The 16449-nt window shown below is 35.0% G+C and overlaps 1 pseudogene; it reads right to left on the bottom strand.

The window, feature by feature from the left end:
• Nucleotides 1-1944: 1944 nt before the first annotated feature.
• The window catches only part of LOC137246154 (putative inorganic phosphate cotransporter), a 15443-nt pseudogene continuing 938 nt past the window's right edge, over nt 1945-16449 (bottom strand).

The raw sequence follows: 16449 nt of genomic DNA, 5'->3' as shown, positions 1-16449 counted from the left end.
TTCTTTGGTTTCAAAAAAGAAGTATAAAGTTCCTTGGCATAACGAAGCCTTGTTGAAAATTCGAAATTTGAGGAATAAATTTTTTCGCATGTTAAAAAATAGTAAAAATATGGTGTTCTTCGACAAGTATAAAGAGTTTGAAAGGAAGTTCGCGTGCCTAGATACATTTTTGCACAGAATATACATTTTAATTTTTGAAGAAAACTTAAAAACAAATCCAAAATCGTTTTGGAATTTTGTTAACTCGAAAAAATTTGTGTCGAATATTCCCTCGCTGATGCGGCAAAATCTGTTCGCTGAGTATTTCATGGCCAACTTCGCGTCCGACCCTGATAATAGTGATGACATTAGTTTCAACACACAACCATCGATAAATTTTGGAAATCTTGCACTGTCTTTTGATGATGTCGTTTGTGGCATCTCTCGACTTAAACAGTCATCAAATACCGATGTTGATGGTCTATCAGTAATTTTATTTAAGCAATGCGAAGCTCTTGTTTACCCCCTTTTATTAAAATTTAATAGTTCCCTTCCTCGGGTACTTTCATTGACGCGTGGAAACTGGCTTTTATTACCTCTTTTTAAGAGTGGCAATAAAAATGATATTAGCAACTACAGACCCATTTCAAAACTTTCCGCCACGTCAAAGCTTTTTGAGTGCATAATCCAAGGAGAATTACTTTTTTTCGTTAAGAATATTGTGTTTCCAGAGCAACATGGCTTTCTTCCCGGACGCTCAACTTTGACTAACTTAGCTATTTTTTCTGATGACTGCATCGCAGCTTTTCAGTATGAGTGTCAGGTTGACACAGTATACACGGACTTTTCTAAAGCTTTTGATCGGGTTTATCATGTAGTCCTGGTTAAGAAGCTGGCCTGTATGGGTCTCCACTCAGTGTTTCTAAAATGGATTGAATCATACCTACAAAACCGCAGTTGTAGGGTTGTTGTGGACAGTGTGAGGTCTTCGCCTTTCCTGTTCTGGAGTCCCACAAGGCAGCATCCTAGGACCACTTTTCTTCATATTGTTCATTAATAACATTCGCTCTTGCTTCTCTGCAGTTAGGTTTCTACTATATGCGGATGATTTAAAAACCTATTCACTTATTCACAGTTAGCATGACTCTGAATTGATGCAATTAGATTTGGATAATTTAAAATATGATGTAATCACAATCGGTTAACTCTTAACTTAAAAAATGTTTTCACATAACTTTTTCAAAACGCGTTAATATCATTGATACCGCATACCACTTATCTAACTAGCACCTTACAAGGGTTAGTGAAATAAAAATCTGGGAGTAACTTTTGACTCCAAATTTACTTTCGCAAACCATATTAACCTTTGCATCTCGAAATAGTATGCCATGCTTGATTTTCTTAGGCGTCATAGCTGCTCGGAGTTTACTGACCCTTATATGCTAAAGCTTTTGTATACAGCGTTTGTGCGCTCTAAACTTGAGTATGCCTGTTTCATTTGGTCGCCGTATTATCGGTGCCACATTGCAAGAATCGAGCAGATCCAAAAAGTATTCTTATATTTTGCTTTGCGCAGCTTACACTTCTCTGAACCCATTCCGACTTATGAAGCTAGATGCCTATTGATTAAAGTCACTGGCGAGCAGGAGAATAATTTTGTCGCTGTCGTTTATTTTTGACGTTTTTCGAGGTGCGACTGACTGCACATTGCTCCTTGAGAGGATTTTCATAAACGTTCCTGCCAGAGCGCTTAGGAACTCTGAATTCTTCAATGTTCGTCTTTTCAAAGCTCTTTATGCAATCAATGCTCCAATTACTAGAACCTTGATATAGTTTAATAGAATTCTAAATTATTTGGAAATATATTTTTCTTGCTCAAAAGAGCGCGTTTTAAGTACAATAAACCCTTTTTATAAGTAAGCCATTTATTTATACTAGTAATTTGCCTACTGTTACCATATATTTCTACTTAGCCTGTAAGATTTTGTATTCTAATTGGCTTAATAAATAAATACTAAATACTAAATATTGTCCCTACATGATTCTTACTGATGAAGTCAGTCATAGTTCCATATTCCCGAAATTATACGGGGCTACTGAAATTATACCTTAAACGTTTTCGAAATGTTTATATTGTAGTACCAAGAAAACCTGGCAATGATCTCGAAACTGCCTGTTTGGCACACGTACCAATATATTGGTCTACACCTTTACCGATTTAACAAATATGTTTCTAAAAATTGCGAGTCTAGTTCTTTTTTCCACGTGCAAGGGTTAAGTACCTTTTCCAAAAAGTATCTCTTTCCGAAAACAATACGAAACCAATCACGAATAACCTTGACACAGTCCATTTATTATCCTTCAGATGCTCCTACACTTTTGCTTATTCGATCATTCAAATCTGCTCAGCAGTTCTGATTGAGTAACAAAGTCAAACATCTGGGCACTCAGACATGGTCCAGATAACAACCAAACTATCTTCTATGACTTAATAGGAAACTGGCATACATTAATAAACTTAATTTGTTTATATTCTTATTACTACCTTCTTTCAATCGTATTTTAAAATAATTATTTCTATATAATACATATAGAAAAAATTATATAGCCTCATTTTCTTTCTCCTTTGCTTTAGATTCTGGCGAGTTTTCATTTAGTGGCTTCAGTTCGTGAATTTTGACTTTTTCATCGTTCCAAGACTGCACATTTGCTGTGCCAAATATAATGAAACATAAATTTGCAATAAAATTATAGCAATCTGCAATGAAAAACACAATGCGCCGTTGTTTTGCGTTTGACTAAAAAGAAGAAAAAATAAATATACTCTTTGCGTTAAAAAATTATTAAAAACAATAAACTACCGGATCTGAAACGATATATCCAACAATTAAGGGGCAATCATACTCATCACATTAGCTACGCTGTTAGTCAGTCCAACCAAGGTTCCCGCAAAATTCGGCGAGAGATCAATATGATTTACTTGCCAACCAAAATGCGTTATTGCACTGAGAGAAATCGTTATGACCAAAAGTATGACTGCCAAATCACTTTGCTCCGCATTCACATAACACAACCAAATGAGCGTAATATCTGGAAACCATTGGCCAATTGTTTTGAAAATTTTACGATATGCTGTTGTGCTCAATAATTTTGATTTTTCCAATGAACCCACTAAAGGACAACAAATGAAACCTAAAATACACATCGACAAATATGGTAAAGATGATAGCAAGGCATTGCTCGTGATATCCTTGCCAAGTACACTTTTCATATAAAATAGTATTTGAGTTAGCAACATCCAATAACCAAATGTATATCCACAGTGGGTAAATAATAGCGCTAGAAAAGGTAACGAGGTAAATATTTTTCTCCATTGCACTTAAGTAGATATTTGCTGTGAATCACTCCTTGCATTGCCTTGTAGTGATGCTTCAATATAGGAACGTTCCACATCGGTTAAAGCTTTGCATTCCGTAGGTGAGTTGGCACCGAAGAAAAGCCAACCAAATGCCCAAAGTAATCCTACACAACCGGGTATATAAAAAACGCTTGGCCAACCCATTGCAGAGGATGCCAGTATACCACTTGAAGCCAACATTATAACATTTCATTTTTTCATTTCATTATAGTCAGTTGAGCAGAGCTCACAGAGTATATTAAGTTTGATTGGATAACGGTTGGTTGTACATATATAAAGGAATCGAGATAGATATAGACTTCCATATATCAAAATAATCAGGATCGAAAAAAAATTTGATTGAGCCATGTCCGTCCGTCCGTCCGTCCGTTAACACGATAACTTGAGTAAATTTTGAGGTATCTTGATAAAATTCGGTATGTAGGTTCCTGAGCACTCATCTCAGATCGCTATTTAAAATGAACGATATCGGACTATAACCACGCCCACTTTTTCGATATCGAAAATTTCGAAAAACCGAAAAATTGCGATAATTCATTACAAAAGACAGATAAAGCGACGAAACTTGGTAGATGAGTTGAACTTATGACGCAAAATAGAAAATTAGTAAAATTTTGGACAATGGGCGTGGCACCGCCCACTTTTAAAAGAAGGTAATTTAAAACTTTTGCAAGCTGTAATTTGGCAGTCGTTGAAGATATCATGATGAAATTTGGCAGGAACGTTACTCCCATTACTGTATGTGCGCTTAATAAAAATTAGCAAAATCGGAGGAGGACCACGCCCACTTTAAAAAAAAAAAAAAATTTTTTAAGTAAAATTTTAACAAAAAATTTAATATCTTTACAGTATATAAGTAAATTATGTCAACATTCAACTCCAGTAATGATATAGTGCAACAAAATACAAAAATAAAAGAAAATTTCAAAATGGGCGTGGCTCCGCCCTTTTTCATTTAATTTGTCTAGGATACTTTTAACGCCATAAGTCGAACAAAATTAACCAATCCTTTTGAAATTTGGTAGGGGCATAGATTTTATGGCTTTAACTGTTTTCTGTGAAAATGGGCGAAATCGGTTGATGCCACGCCCAGTTTTTATACACAGTCTTCCGTCTGTCCTTCCGCGTGGCCGTTAACTCGATAACTTGAGCAAAAATCGACATATCTTTAATGAACTTAGTTCACGTGCTTACTTGAACTCACTTTATCTTGGTATGAAAAATGAACGAAATCCGCCTATGACCACGCCCACTTTTTCGATATCGAAAATTACGAAAAATGAAAAAAATTCCGAATTGAAGCGAAATATAACTTTAGAAAAAACTTTATAAAATGGTTGTGACACCTACCATATTAAGTAGAAGAAAATGAAAAATTTCTGCAGGGCGAAATAAAAAACCCTTAAAATCTTGGCAGGTATTACATATATAAGTAAATTAGCGGTATCCAACAGATGATGTTCTGGGTCACCCTGGTCCACATTTTGGTCGATATCTGGAAAACGCCTTCACTTATACAACTACCACCACTCCCTTTTAAAATACTCATTAACTCCTTTCGTTTGATACCCATATTGCACAAACGAATTCTAGAGTCATAACAAAGTCTAGAGTCACCCCTGGCCCACCTTTATGACGATATCTCGAAACGGCGTCCACCTATGGAACTAAGGATTACTCCCTTTTAAAATACTCATTAACACCTTTCTTTTGATACCCATATTGTACAAACAAATTCTAGAGTCACCCTTGGTCCACCTTTATGACGATATTTCGAAAATGCGACCACCTATACAACAACCACCACTCCCTTTTGAAACCCTCATTAATACCATTAATTTGATACCCATATCGTACACACACATTCTAGAGTCACCCCTGGTCCACCTCTATGGCGATATTTCGAAACGGCGTCCACCAATAGAATTAAGGCCCACTCCCTTTTAAAATACTCATTAACACCTTTCGTTTGATGCCCATATTGTACAAACAAATTCTAGGGTCACCCATGGTCCACCTTTATGGCGATATCTCGAAACGGCGTCCACCTATGGGACTAAGGATTACTCCCTTTTAAAATACTTATTAACACCTTTCTTTTGATACCCATATTGTACAAATTCTGGGGTCACCCCTGGTCCACCTTTATGGCGATATTTCGAAACGGCGTCCACCTATGGGACTAAAGATTACCCCTTTTAAAATACTCATTAACACCTTTCATTTGATACCCATATCGTACAAACGCATTCTAGAGTCACCCCTGGTCCACCTTTATGGCGATATCTCGAAACGGCGTCCACCTATGGGACTAAGGATTACTCCCTTTTAAAATACTCATTAACACCTTTCATTTGATACTCATATCGTACAAACGCATTCTAGAGTCACCCCTGGTCCACCTTTATGGCAATATCTCGAAAAGTCGACCGCCTATACAGCTACCACCACTCCGTTTTAAAACCCTCATTAATACCTTTAATTTGATACCCATATCATACAAACACATTCTAGAGTCAACCCTGGTCCACCTTTATGGCGATATTTAGAAACGGCATCCACCTATAGAACTATGGCCCACTCCCTCATAAAATACTCTTTAATGCCTTTCATTTGATACACATGTCATACAAACACATTCCAGGGTTTCCCTCGGTTCATTTTCCTACATGGTTATTTTCCCTTATGTTGTCACCATAGCTCTCAACTGAGTATGTAATGTTCGGTTACACCCGAACTTAACCTTCCTTACTTGTTTTTTATTCATTTTCTTTCAAAACAGCATATATGTTACAATAGCGACTTAAAGTAAATTAACTATAATTACAGAAAGAAAAGTAAGGCATTCTGTAAAAATATATGTATTTTAGTATCGAATGCCATCTCCGAATAAAATTGAATTCAAAAACATGTAAAATAGTGCGTGGGGTGAAGTTTGATTAAAAATAATAAGTAATAAAATATATTAATACAATATGTACATATATATTTTTTAAGTGCTATGGTTCAGCAAGATTTTGATGTCTTCGTGTGATTTCTCTAGTAGAAAAGATTTAACCTTTCCCAAAAACTCATTCAGATTTCTAGTGACACGTATACATGCAGGCAACGCATTAAAAGCTTTACAAGAAACGATAGTAAAAAAGTTGTTGAAGTTGGTTGTTCGAGAGGTGGGGACATACACAAGTCCATATGAGTTTTGCCTCAAGTTATAACTATCCGATACCAGGCTATGTAAATACCCACAGCGAATGAAAAATATCTTTAACGTTTTATAGTAGTACATATGCTTAACAGGAAGAACTTTCAGATCCCTAAACAACTCCATAGAGTGGTGAAAACGATCAACATTACATATTTTTCTTATGACCAGTACCAAATTGTGCGCCAGAATAAACAAGAGTTGCCAAGGAGCTGCGTTCTTCAATAGGTGCTCATTTGGCTAATATTGTTGTCATGGCTGGTATTGTCGCACTCTGTCCAACACCTTGCAGAAAACGTAAGGCGCAAAGCATTTGCCAATTTGCCAATATTGACGGTGAGTGGCGGTAGTACCGCCAAAATGCTGCTGCTACAAATGGTGAATAAAAGCATGATTTCACCTATTCCTGTGCATGAAACAAAGTTACTTTAGTTAGTTGATATTAAGAAAATTCATATAAGAGAGACTCGCTTTGTATTGCAAACGGTGCAAGGATTGTAAAACCACAACAACAGTATACACGCAAAGAATTATATACAATCCGTGCAACTTATGTGATCAAACCCATGTATATATTCGTGCAGCGCATAAAAGGATATACCTGCTTCAACATTATTATTCTCAATACTCTCATTTCGCTCACTAAAAGATTGAGCAAATGCTTTTATATTTACAACTTCGCAATGGGGTGCTTTCGTTGTATTGCATATTTTGTCGCAGGATATAAGAAATCCGTGCAATCCGTGTGCATCTTGCAAGACAAAACGAGTCCCCCTCTGCTTTCTTCGTCACTTGCCTTCTAAAGATAAGCTACCGCGCTCTAGTCCAGCTTTTATATGTTTAGGCCCGGTTTTTCAGTACAAGTTCAACTCAGTTTGTCAGTTAAGCTACGCTTAAACTTGTTCTGCAGTTTTTCAGTCTTCTTTAAGTCAAGTTTAAGCTGAACTTAAGCGGCCGATCTAGCAGGGTTAAACTGAGTACCATTAGAGCTCATGTTGATAACTAGCATACCCCTAAAATCTCAAGAGTTGTTACGAAATAATGGCTCAACTTGAGAATTATAGTGTACTCAGCAATTTTTAATTTTATAAGGCGAAAAATGCTATTACCGAAGTTGAAAAATGATAATTCCAACTTCTGGTTCTTTGACTGGACCAAGTGTAAGATTCCAACACTAAAGTGTTTTGACGAAAGTAAAATAAAATAAAATAATTTATTTTTGATAAAGTACGCTTCAGTACTTCTGTCAATCAGGTGTTAGGGGACTTAGAATATACCCGCGGTAGGTATGCCTGTCGTAAGAGGTGACTAAAATACCAAATTGATTCAAGGTGTTGTGTAGCGCAACCCTCTCATAGGGTTGCCAGCGCAATATATATCTTCTCCAACACCACTTTCAATCTCACCTACCTGTGGCGAATCCTGTTTCATTAACAGCCGAGGTTCTGGCGACCCCGAACTCCTGATGGATCTATGGGGTGGGAGGGCGGTATTTCCTCGAAGGTTTCATGTGGTCATACCAAATCGTCCCCGAGATAGTCGAGCTAGTACCTTTATGGTGCTTGTTACCGGAACGTGCCATCAACATGGATAACACTCCCCAAGGCCTTCGGGGAGTGTCCTTATCGCTACAACAACAACAACGGGCGTTTATTTCTCACAATAAATAGCTGTTGACTTTTGGTGGTACCACCTTGTAGGATATTTCAATTTCAATTTCAACTGGAGAAACGTGTTGAATATTCATTTGAGGACTGTACATTTCTCAAAATCTCTCAAATGTTGGATAATAACTTGAAAATGCTAATGAAGTTAGTGAGTGCCATAAATTTTACAAAATTTATCAAAGGGTGGATAGCAATTGGAGAATGAAGTTGGATATCAACTTGAGAACTATCTGTTTCAGAATAACTATATAATGAATTTGGATATCATCTCCGGAACTAGATATATTTCGCTGGAGAAATATCATTTAAATGTTTGTTGGGTAAGCAAAATCCAGCTGTTGGCGCATATACAAATTATTATTATATAATAAAAAACTAATGTTGCCGTAGAAAAAAGCCTACCTTAAAGACGGCCTCAAACTGTGACTGAAAAACTGCTCAGTGGTTTAACTGGAGTTTAAATTTGACTAGAGTTTAAGCAAACTTGGTTTAAGCTTAGCTTAATCAAGTTCTGAAAACCCGGGCCTTAAAGTAATTTTCTTGGTTAAATATATCACGAAATTCAGTATGCTGGCTTATATGGAACAAAATGAGATTATTATTGCAATGACTGAAACTGAACGCCCACTTCTTCGATATCGAAAAAAGGAAAAATGCTTTAGTCATTACAAAATACCGATAGATAGAATTTATGATACTTGACATATGCGTTGACTTTATGACAGAAAATTTACTTTAGTTAAAATAAAAAAAAAAATAAAAAAAGGAAATTCAAAAGTTTTTTGCGATGGATATCAAAACCCGTTAAAGATATTATTTTGAAATTTATTAAGGGAATGGTGGGTAAATGAAAGCTAGTATGATATTTCTCCTCCCTTTTACCATTGCTCACCATTTACGGTAATGTATTTTCAATGCTTATGTGCTAAATTTAGTGGATTTTTTTTTTCAAAATGTTGATGCTTTGGTAAGTCCAGTTTTGCTGAATTGTCTCACAATTTTAATATACTTACCGGAAAACTTGGATTCGCAGCATTCTTATCCATCATAGCCACGATTGCCACTGACATATTGACACGCATACCATAAGCGGCGGAAAGGCCACAAAATAGTAAAAAAACATTGCACATGACGTCTACCAAGAAATGGTACTAGGCGAATAAGAAACAAAAACCTTTATCAATCGTTATTGCTAGAGATTTTACGGTGCAGTTTAAATTAGCACATGGGCAAATCCACCAAACCCTAATTTTGAAAATTTATTTAAAAATTTTTGCAAAATGTTTAAAATCAGCGTTGAAATACTTAAAAAAGCATATATACATAGGTATACCAAAATAAACAGAGCAACGAGCTGACTCGGTTTGAATAAGTCGGTTTGTCTGCTTCAATGCAGTACAGGGATGTAGTTATAAACTGAGTGAGTCCATAGTGTAAGCAGAAGTTTGCTTTACGACCAGACTGAAAAAACAGCCAGGGACAATGTTGTAAAATAAATCGGTCGTCTTGTCAAATATTAGAAGCTTCCCATCATTTGTGCTACTTTCCACTTCTAGATCTGAAAGCTTTCACTCGAAACAGCTGCATTCTTAACCTAGCGAGCGCAGTACGTTCGCTACATCTGCGATCACTGACGAGACCCGATTTAAAGGCGTATGATGCCGGAAAGCAGTGTCTAATCAGAATACCCATCAATAGCCTCAATATTCAGAGAAATATTTATATTTTTTGTTTTCTAAAAATTCAAAGATTTGGTGGATTAAAAAATAAAATAAATGTAAGGCGCGATAACCTCCGAAGAGATCTGAGGCCGAGCTTCTCTTCCAATTTGCGTCGTGCTCCTATTTTTCCCCCTACAAATTGGCAGGATGGAACCTACTTGTTTTATGCCGACTCCAAACGGCATCTGCAAGGCAGATGAGTTTTCACTGGGAGCTGTTCATGGCAGATATACATTCGGAGTGCTTGCCAAACAGTGCCGAGGGACGACCCCGCTTAGAAAAATTTTCTTCTAATTGAAAAAACGTGTTTCTACAGTTTTTGATGTTGCTTTTCCCGGGACGTGAACACAGGATCTTCGGTATGGTAGGCGGAGCACGCTACCGCGGCGGCGGCGGTTTGGTGGATTAAGCCATGTTTATTGTTGATAAAGTACTCACTCTCTGTTCTGGAAACATTTTTTTTAACACCATCTTTCAGCCTTTCTACTTAATTAATTTTATTTTTAGACTGGCAATTGTGAAATTAATTGCAAAATGTTGCATGAATAATGATTACGATAACTGCAGCTATGGAGTTCCTATTCACTTAACACCTACTGATCTACTACGCAAATACCCGATAAGTACTTGAATATATGGCAGATACAAATGCACCCTTTTATCATGGATTAAATTTACCTATTTATTTATTAAGTACATGCATAATTTGAGCAAAGTGGACTGCCTAATCACTGCAAAGATATAATCTTTCAAAAATAATACGTAGTTTATCCACTTAATAGTCTAAATATGTATGTAAGTATCAGTTTAAGATAGTTATACATAGTTCTAAAAACATAAATTTTATATTTTTGGACGTCGACATCTACGTAATTTCGAGCAAAGCAATAAAAGTTCATTCCGAAGTCGAAAGTTGTGAAATTGTGACACTAGAGTGGCCTTGCAATAATCATAGTTCCGACGTCGGATTCGTGGTAGTCAGGTACTGACGTGCATGCCGTGCTCCTGCAAACTGCGCCCACTGAAGTGAAATCCGCCTTCTTAATATCTTATATGAGGTGACAGAACCATATTGTACGAACGATTTAAGCCCATCGTAAATCGGCTGATTGGACCTTATCAGTGCAGTCTCATCTACTATCGGCCAGATTATCACTATGCGCCAAGTCTGGGGAAAAAAATTACAAAAAAGAAATTAATACACAATACCTGTTCGTTGATTTTAAAGCCGCTAATTGGGATTGCTCCTCAAAGGCATAAAAGCATTTTTCTGTGATTTAGATCAGTGATCTAAATTTTTAGGTACCAAGTAGAGTGATAATTTCTATGTACATAATGTCACCTGATTCTCTGAGAAACAATAGAACAAGTTTTTATCTTTTTTTACATACATACACAGCCTACTATGCACATGCAAATATTTGTTAATGGAATTATACTGCGTTATATACATAAGACTGTATATAAGTAGATGCAGATAGATGTTCTGTTGGTTTATCAATGCAATATCTGCACTAAATGCACTAAATAAACTGCTGCGATACGTGTTTCACAATTGAAAAAGTAAGCGTTTTTCAATATCTGGGTGTTTGTGTTGACCAAAATCTAAATTGTTTTTGTTTTTATCGGCCTGTTGATAAATGATTCAAGGTTTGATTCGAGCTCAAGGCCAGAACAATAATTTTTTTTTTTTTCTAATGATAATTATTGTTATTTTTTAATTTTTCTAAATTTGAAAAATTGTGTTTTGTTTTTGGAATAGTAAGTAGAAAATTGTTCAGACAACCTGCCATAGCTGCGCAGATAGATCCATTTCGAAAGGTGCTAAGCCTTCATCATCAGTACGCTTTAGGCATGCTGCGCTAACCATTTAGCTATACAGCGTTGGTTTGTTTGAGTGGCAAATTTGTTACTTCTATTCCTTTTTACCAACTATATTTATTCAGTGTTGCGTCATCTGGTGCAAATCACTGATAATGCTGGATTTTTGTTTATTGTCAATTACTTTGTTTGACATTCCCACTTATTAACAATTGTTTTTGTTTTTATCGGCCTATTGATAAATGATTCAAGGTTTGATTCGAGCTCAAGGCCAGAACAATAATTTTTTTTTTCTAATGATAATTATTGTTATTTTTTAATTTTTCTAAATTTGAAAAATTGTATTTTGTTTTTGGAATGGTTCTATCTGCGCAGCTATGGCAGGTTGTCTGAAAAATTTTCTATTTACTATTCCAAAAACAAAATACAATTTTTCAAATTTAGAAAAATTAAAAAATAACAATAATTATCATTAGAAAAAAAAAATTATTGTTCCGGCCTTGAGCTCGAATCAAACCTTAAATCTAAATTGGTCTACGCAAATTTCTCGTTTGAAGTCGTATATGCGATCTACTGTTCGTTATTTTTATAGTCTAAGAAAGATTTGCTCAAACGCTACGCTAAAAAGTATTTACTATTCCTTGGTGCCCTCTAAGCTCCAAAATGGCATCAGTTGCTTTCACTAAATTGGTGCCCCCATAAATTCAGAAAGCAAAAACTCAGAAACACATTTTTTCAGAAAACATTAGTCAGAACCCTTTTTTCAGAAAGACAAAATTCAGAAGTCAAAACTCAGAAGTTAAATCTCAGAAGTCTAATTTCAGAAGTCAAATTGTAGAAGTGAAGATTCAGAAGTCAAATTTCAGAAGCCAAAATTCAGAAGTCAAAATTCAGAAAGTAATCAGACGACAAATAATGAATTTTTCTCAAAATTGAAAAACGTTTATTTAATTGGGAGGAATTATGAATAAAGAAAAAGTAGTACAATCTAAAATTTTGAATTTTGTGCAATAGCAAGCATGTAATTAATAAATTTTTTCGCGTTTATATTTTTCAAATGAATTTACAATTTTTTTTGTTATATCGGCCTACTGATTTGTAAGATCGCGGGTTCGAATCGAGCTCAAGGCCTAACAATAATTATTTTATCATTATTACTGTTATCATACATTTTACTTTATTGAAAAAATTTTAAATTAGAATAGAAGAAAGAAAAAAGTGAAGATAACTGCCAAATCTCGTTGTATAGGTCCATTTCGGGAACTGCTAAATTCCTTCATAGGCAAAGTTTAGGTGCCCCTGCTATAACCATTCAGCTATCACAGCGGTTGTTTGTTTGTCTTCATTATTTCTACTTCTACCCTGTTTCTTGCCAATTGATATTCACAGCACTGCGGCTTCTGTTGCAGAATGGATGTGAAAATTGGACTTGTTTCATGACAATGATGCTATAGTGTCATATTTATTGACACTTTTTCCCCGTGCGCTGGGATATATTAACAATTTTACTTGTTTCAATTAAGGAAAAATGTATCATAACAATAATAATGATAAAATAATTATTGTTAGGCCTTGAGCTCGATTCGAACCCGCGATCTTTTGAATTTACAGTATTAAAAAATCAAAGTCTTTATATTTTTTCTTGCGTTTCCGATATGGTCGCCTCCAGCTGAAAATTGCTGCAGTTTTGTTTCTATTATTGCCTGTTCGTTTTTTATTTTATTTATGCAATTAAATATGTTAGGGTGTGTCCCAAACGCACCTCGAATGACGTTGTGCCACCTTTCGATGGAATTATTTGTACGGACTTCACCCAATTTGGTGATAGTATACATATTCCATAATTCGATTGAATATAACGTCTTCTTTCGACGTTCCAGGCTGAAAAAAAAATTCAGAAGTAAAATTTCAGAAGTCAAAATTCAGAAAGTAATCAGACAGTAAAAAGGCATTAAAATTTTGCGCAAAATTTAATGTTTTTTTGCTGTCTGATTACTTTCTGAATTTTGACTTCTGAAATTTGACTTCCGAATGTTGACTTCTGAAATTTGATTTCTTAATTTTTGTTTCCGAGTTTTGACTTCTAAATTTTGGCTTTCTGAAAAAATGGTTCTGACTAATGTTTTCGGAAAAAATGTTTTTCTGAATTTATGGGGGGAACCCACTAAATTACACCAACTTAAAATTATACAAAAATGCGTCATAAGAAAAATACGTAATTGTAATCGATTTCACCGCTCCATGGAGTTATTTAGAAACCTGAAAATACTTCCTGTTAAGCATTTGTGCTATTTCAAAATTCTAAAAATATTTGTTGTTCGCTCTGGTTATTTACATAGCCTACATTCGGATAATTATAATCTCAGGACGAACTAACACGGACTTGTTGTTGTTACCACGTATTGTACTACATATTTAATAATTTCTTTAATAATTTCTTTACTATTGTTTCTTATAAGATTTTCAAAGCGTTACGCGTGTCTATACGTGTCATTAGGAACTTACGTGAATTTTTGTGGAATGTCAAATCGTTTCTCTTAGAACTATCATACAACTCACATCAAAAATTTGCTCAACCCTATCACCTAGTAATTTAAACGCAGTTGTTATTATTAAAATTTAACTTTTAAGTTGTTATTCTTAATCGTCATAACTTTTTCTTTCATTCTTATTTTTTTTTTAATTCACCCCCATACACTTTTGTAATTTCATTAATTTAATTTTGAGATGGCATTCAAAATACTAAAATACTCTTTTTTAAATAATGCCTTACTTTTTCTTGCATTATAATGTTATCTATTAGCTTGATATACTTATTTGTTACATACATACTTGTTAATTTTGTAAGGAAAATGAATGAATCTAAATAGATTTTGCACATCTAGTAAGACTTATCGTTCATTCATATGCAATACCACCTATCTACCAACTGCAAAACCACCTATCTGACGGCAACCAAATTTTACAGGAGATGAAAAAAACGAGTTTTCTTCTAATCTTAATTATAAAGTTGGAAGAGAAATCTTTTTTCTACTTTTAATAGGTGCAACTTACCTCAATAAACCAGTATTGAACTGAAGTTTATCATAATTGTGTGTTTCTGTAAGTTTTATTTTTTATAGTCGGTTTTGCAAATAAATTTTCCTCTTATTTTTACACGTAAATATTTCCAACCCGCATATCGAATAAAAACAAAATTATTTCTTTTTACCTTTTTATAATTAACTTTACAGACATAAATCTTGGTATCTATTGTTTGTAAGGTAAAATGTCATAAAAGTAGTGACAGTCTAAAGGAATTACATGTTTCAATTCTTGTAAGTGCTGGTATTTAGATTTTTGTATTGGTATACGGGACAAATAAAGAGCGTGAGGAGTGTTTTTATTCCATTTACGTTTAGGTCGGTGTGGAAACTCTAGAAAAGTGCTTTCGAAAGACAACTTATAATTGGTTGATGCATCGGAAGAGTATTTCAAGACACGTAAATCGAAAACGACTTTATCCCTTTTTTTGCGACCTGGGCGTATGATTCATATAATTGATATTCTTTATTATCATAGTCTTTAAAAAATGTGTAGTCCAACTCTCGTGCGGTATATGGAAACGGATTGCGTCTGGATTCCTGTGTTGCCGAAATATATTGGCTAGGTAAATATATTTGCCGATTCTTAAATTTCCGCTCAATTACAGAGTGAACCGAATCTACCTCCATCTGTGTATGCCCCTTTACTAAAAATTTTTCAGTTATGTCAACATTGTATTCAATGGCAAGCCTAAGGAATGCATTGGCGACAACAGAATTTCGATTCAGATATGTGCATTCATCGGAATAAATCACCACAGAATTTACATCTTTACGAAGTATTGATGATATATAGTCCACATAAAAGTTGGCAAACGTTGAAGACTTTAAGTCGGCTTCGGTTTCATCAAACCAATAGCAAACAACTTCTTTAGTAACTAAGTTTTAAGCTGTGAAGTTATGCACAGCAAGCTTAGTTTTATAATAAGCGGTGCTGGCGTTTAGTTTTGGGCATGGTTTAACAGCCTGTAGGTCAACGGTAATTAAATGAATTTCTCCAGAATTGGCAAGAATGGTATCATTCTTTTTTTCTAATCGTGCTGAATTTTTGAGGTCGATGTGACATTTATATTCCACTTCGGATATATTTCCGGTCTTAAAAGCAATGCAAGTATGGCACTCATCTTTTTTAGGTTTAAAAAGAGATATATTTTCTTCGGAGAAGATATTATCAAAATAATATCTTGAGACTACGGGTAGAGAAAGTTCGAGAGCGTTATTCTTATAAAGAGAGTACAACTGTGATTTTGTTTCAATGACTGGCTCTAAATAGAGTTTGCTTGATGTTGACCTGCAGTAATGTGGCGGGAGCTTTGGCAAAGAGGCCAAACAATTTTTTTACAGTTTTTTTTTTTTGGAATTTTTCGTGGAATTACGTTTCTTTTTAGAGCTGCACGAAACTTGTGTATTAGTGAGCCACGAACGTACAGTCCATGCCTTTAGTCCTAAGGACGATAAAAACATATTTTTGCAAACCCTTCGCCTTTCGGTACCATCTTTGAGAAAATACTCGAAAGAATTTGATTTCTTTAATTTGCTGCGCTTAGTTGCTTTTGTA

The sequence above is a fragment of the Eurosta solidaginis genome, chromosome 3 (genome assembly GCF_040869045.1).
Source record: "Eurosta solidaginis isolate ZX-2024a chromosome 3, ASM4086904v1, whole genome shotgun sequence".
Taxonomy (NCBI): domain Eukaryota; kingdom Metazoa; phylum Arthropoda; class Insecta; order Diptera; family Tephritidae; genus Eurosta; species Eurosta solidaginis.
Note: the sequence above shows the minus strand (reverse complement) of the source record. Positions and strands in the feature narration are given on the sequence as shown.